Below are 5773 nucleotides of genomic sequence, written 5' to 3' on the forward strand. Positions count from 1 at the left end.
AATCAGACCCCAGTCTCTGGTTCTGCTTTCTATTCTCAGTAAGCAGTCTCAAGTTCTGAAAAAAGCTATTTTGAAGATCTAACACAAGAGCATGGGAGACTAAAGCATATTGAGTTAAACTCCAATAAGCCCTTACAGCAACACAAGGTTCTCTTAAAGTTCATTGAAAGTGTGGTACCACATCACTGTCTGGGAAGCCCTTGATGGCTCAGGCTGCCAATGGTTTCACTTTACAGTCTGTGGCTTACCACACAGACAGTATTATGGGAGAGCAGAACAAGATTTCAGCCTAATAATTCATTAAAACTGAAACTTGTGGTTTATGAAGATAAAAGGTTGTATACATACACGTTTCTGGATATACTTTGCCATTGAATGATGAGAAGGGAAATATGACAGTTAAGAAGATTTGTCCTCTTCAGGAATAATATAAAAGGCTTCCTGCTTTACAGAGAGATTGGACTTTTTAAATTATTTGTATATTTTTACATCATTGTTCATTTTTGTACAATATTTAATTTCTTCTCTTAGGTGTTGTCCCCATAAAATTACCACCACCAAGACACTCGTGAACCATCATCATGGACTCTTGTGCTCTTTCCTCCTATTTTGATCTCTATGCCCCCCCCGCCCACTGATGAATGTCTCCAATTTACAGTTTGACTGCTAGTTTTGCCTTTTTTCCCCCCTGATCCCTTGTACGGTTTCCCTATGTTCCTCCTATAAGTGAAACCAACTATTTTTTTTTCTTTTGACTTATTTCACTATGCATAATCCCTTCCAGCTCCATCCATGTTGCTGCAAATGGTTCTGATTGCTCAGTACTATTCCATTGCGTATATATACCACATCTTCTTCATCCAGTCCTCTGTTTTGGGGCATTGAAGTTGTTTTCATATTTTTGCTATTGCAAATAGTGTTTCGATGAACATAGGAATGCAAGTATCCTTTTGAATTAATGTTTTTGTGTCCGTTGGGTAGATTCCTAGCAGTTGAATCACTGGGTCATATGATATCTCCATTTTTAGTAATTGGAGGGTCCTCCACATAGCTTTCCTTAGTGGTTGGACCAGTTTGAGACCCCACCAGCATTATAAGAGAGTTCCTTTTTCTCCACATCCCTGCCAGAATTTGTTGTTGTTGTTTTTTTTTTTTTTTTTTTTTTGTTTTTTTCCCAATATGGGCCATTCTTACTGGTGTGAGGTGGTATCTCATTGTGGTTTTGATTTGCATTTCCCTGATGATAAGTCATGTTGCGCATTTTCTCATGGGCCTATTGGCCATCTGCATTTCCTCTTTGGAGAAGTGTCTTCAGCTATTTTTAACTACATTCTTTATTTTGTTTCTGTTGAGTTGTGTAAGCTCTTTGTAGATCTTTGATATTAGTCCCTTCTCAGTTTTGTGGAGTGCAAATATTTTCTCCCAGGGATTGGATTTACTGAACTTGATGCCTCTTAAGGTTACTTCCAAGTCTATGAACCTGACTTGCAATAAATTATTTTTCCAAATGTGAAATAGAACCTTTTGTTATCTAATATCACTAAGGTCATATGACAAATGGGTGTTATTACTGTATGTTTTATGAACCATTTCTGGGGTCATTTTAACTCATGGACTACCCCAAGTTTTTATTCATTTCAAAAAGGCCTGTGACCCAGAACCCTAAATGATGATGCATTTTCAAGAAAATGTTGGAGATGTCATTTGGGGCTACCCTACTTGTATGTTTTACTGCTGTCAAGAAATAATCACTTTCAGGTGCGCAAACACATATTGATACCCTATTCTCACATTTTTAGTAAAGTCTACCAGGAACTTGTTTTCTATAATGACAAGATGCATCCTAAATTACTCTTAAGATGATATTGATTTTCCTACAAATAATAAGTCCAGCAGCCGCAGGAGGACCATAAAACCTGAAGTTGTTGCTTCAGTGAGTGTTACCATGTAATGTCAGTAGCTTTGGTTTTTATTTAATTTTGTGATTAAAGTTTTTATTGATTTCCCTGCAGGGTAGAATATATCAATACGTTTGGTTTCAAAGGAGCATTCAATAACATGAAAACATAAAAGGACTCAACTATGGAAACCCAGCTTTATTTTAAAATTTAAGAAACTGCCACTGTGAATCCCCAAGGTATATCTTTGGAACTAATTTTGGATGGGGTCACTCAGTCTTGTGTGTGGAGTTAATCCCTCAGGTAGCAGCTGGTTCATAAACCTATGAAGTTTAGTTGAGAAATGCTTAGCTAGTAGTTACTATAGCTAATACTATTTTGCCAGAAGCTGATATGCCAACAAGTGGATCACATTCTATGTTACCATAAATCATGTGTATGCCTTTTTCTCATCAAAAAAGGAATGACTTGATGATGCTCCATGTGTGGAGTCCCCTTAGGCAGGTTTGTGTGTATAACAGGGATTGTTCTCCCAGAGCTATTGTGTCATTGAGAAACACAGGCAAGACTGAGACTAAATCTCTGACTTGACTCAGGATGGACCCCGCAATGATTCTAGAATGTCTACAAACCATACAGGAAATGTGTGTTATAGTGCTTTGGGGGGGGGAAAGCAAACACTTTGGAGAGGGCCACAAAAATCTCAAACCAACCACATTCTGTGTGTGATCTTCTTGCATCCCCTTTGGGCTTTGGAGCCCCATAGGATAGCTTTAGTTTTGTATGATGACCTTGCGGGAGCACCCCCTTAAGACAGAACTACTACTGCTACATAGATCAACTAGTTATATATCCTAAAAACAACAATTGAGACTAGTGCTTTGCAAATGACACTTTACCTGCTTCTCCTGACAGGTGTTCAAATGGGGAAAGGTTTTCCTGGCCTTATTCCACTGAAAAGGAAACTAGAATTTGAATAGATGCTAAAGACATATTTCATGACCTACAATCAGCCAGTGTCAGAGCTAAAAATTAAACCTAATTTCTCTTGACTACTCAGCCACTCTTAACATACTGAAGTTACAGTAATCAACTGGCCTTTTTAACTTATTGGTACTGGCAAATGAGTTTGATGAGTTTTTCTGTCTGTACTGATGTGGTGGAACTATGGGGCCTGGTCATCCACCCATCTGTCTTGTCTCTGCTTACCAGTCCACATGCAGCTTTCTGTCTTTCTAGTAACTGGAGGAGCCATTCTTCAGAATAGGGCTTGTTCTTGCACAAAGTCAGGCAGGGCATCTTTCCTGCTGGAGAAACGAAAATGAGGACAAAGACACAAGCCAGGCAAATTTCACAAGCTCACTAAATAGTCATTTGTCTGCAGTCAAAAAGACAGCAGCTTTGACTCCTCTCTCCTTCCTCCTTAAAAACACATTCCCCTTTGTTTGAAATCCTGTAGCACACAATCCTGAAAGTATAATTGAGTGCGCTGCTGCCATGGAAAGAGCCAGGAAATGCAGTTAGATGATTGTTCATCAATAAAAACAATATTTAAAAGGAGGCCCTGTCTTCTGGCCTCATGACAGTTACTGCCTGGGCTGCTTCTTCCTGCTTTGGGAAAAACAAAGAGAAAGGGAAACTTTAAGTCAAAGAATAAGGAGGAAACTCATGTTTGATCTCACTACTAGAAATTAAATCCATATTCAAGTTCACATTTGATCTTTCAGATGGTTCATTTGAACATTTGTGTTACCAGGAGGTTTATTATGAGCAGAACAGTGTAGCTTCATGACTTCAACTGAGAGAATTGTCCAGCTCAGTGCAGTGAGTCAGAACCAGGTCCAGGAAGGCATCGCATAGTGGGCTAGAGTCACACAAGGGAGGCCAAAAGGCTAAAGTCACACAAGTTCACTGAGAAGTGAACTGCCTAGAAATAGTTCCCCACTATGTCAGCTTGAAATTCCCATATTAATGACTCCTTTGGTTTAAAGTATTGTTGATAACAGGCCTCCCCGGTGGCGCAGTGGTTGAGCGCTGGGTTGCGAGGCTGCCCGCAGCCTCTGCAGCACCAGTTCGATCCCCGGCTGCTCCCCAGCCACCGGAGGAGGGTCCCGCATGGCGCGCAGACCTCTCCTGCCACCCGCTGCTCCCCTCAGCAGTGTACTTCGGTCCTTCTGCCTGCTCTGCTCCCCACTCTGGCTCTGGTGAATTCTCTCACCCTCTCGTGCTTCTGACTGTACCCAGTGCTTGTATGGATAAATAAATAAATCTTAAAAAAATAAAATCATACCTTTTAAAAAAATAAAGTATTGTTGATAACTACAGTAAAAGCAAATGAGAGCTATATTGTCTAGGTGACTATTACCCACCAACTCTGAATGCTTATTAAATAACTAATGTTATTACTTCTTCTCTGCTCCCCACCAAAGATTGCAAAGAATTGATACTTAAGGCAAATTATGAATAAAATGTCTGTAACCTTTGGTTGGCATCAGGGGTACTTCACTGTCTGCAGTAAGAAGGAAGTGGGAAAGAAATTGCCAAATCACAGCAAGGAAAAGGATTTCAGGAATGTCAGGAGAAATGCTCACAATGGCAAATCTTCAGTTGGGTAAATACGGGACTCCCTAACTGGGCTAACCTTGCTCTGTTTCTTATAGCAATTGTGAAAATCAGTGTTGTAGGAACTCTTGGGCTTTTCTCAAAATACCCTAAGAACAGGCCAAAGAAAAGGGCAGAGAGTGGTGTTGCTGGGACAACTGCCAAGACAAAGAAACTTTTAGATTTCTGGGGACAAGAGGCCATGTGAAAGGAATTTTCCCTTTCACACATACACACTTATACATACTTTCTCTCACACACCCACATACACTAAAATGCACCAGAGGATGTATATGTGCATGTGGCTGGCAGACATTTGATTAATTAGCTGAACAGCATCAGCTTTAAATTAAAACATTTTAAAATGCAGCAGGAGAAAACATGAAATGGGGCACAATCTTAAAATGAGCACATGAATAGTAAATGGGGAATTAGAGACAGAGCCATTTCGAAAAGCAAATCCAAACCATCTGGAGCTGAGGACTGGGAGTCAAGGAAGCTGCAAGCATCTGGGATACTAAGAGTTTCCTCTTGTGGATGGAAAACAGGGGGGTGTGGTGGGAGGCAGGGGCAAGGGAGAGAAGCCAACCCATCAACAGGTCTGGCAGCTGAGCCAGATGGCCTCCTACCCAAGGGCTCCTGATGGCAACCGCGGGGGGTGGCAGGGGCAGAGAAGCCTGTGGGCTCCCCAAAGACAATGAGGACAAACAGACCCTGGAGATACTGGCTCCTGGGCCTGCTCCTGGCCTGCAGATCTGATGCCAAGGTTCCCCTAACAGGAAATGAGTGAGACTCCGCGGAGAATAGCTTAGGAATTCTAGAGGAAACCATGACCCTGGCAACAATAGGAAGAAGGGAGGGTGGGGTAGAGGAAGGAGTTTGTTTGCTTAATGTTGATCTATTAAAGGTCAATGATAAACGTTTGCAAAAGTCTTGGAGCTGTACACACAGATCTTCAGCCGACCAAAGGGAGCAGGTTCCTTGAATGCAGCCTAGGGTAACTAGGATAATTTGAGCTGAAAGAGCCACTCTGATCCTTGCTGCTCAACCATACCCTCCCTTGGGCAGCCTCCATCCCTCCAAAGAAGACAAAATGTTTGCCATCAATTCTTAATTCAGACAAACTTTGTTATTTTTTAGCTAAGGCTGGGAAATAAGAACTTAATTTTCAATTATTCACAAAGTTTATTGAATGACTCCTTAGAGAAGTTACCTCAGTGTCCTCATCTGCAAATTGAACATAACTAATTCATTGTATAGAATGAAAGCAACTA

Source organism: Talpa occidentalis, unplaced genomic scaffold (assembly GCF_014898055.3).
Source record: "Talpa occidentalis isolate TD23 unplaced genomic scaffold, MPIMG_talOcc4v2.1 talOcc4.14, whole genome shotgun sequence".
NCBI lineage: Eukaryota > Metazoa > Chordata > Mammalia > Eulipotyphla > Talpidae > Talpa > Talpa occidentalis.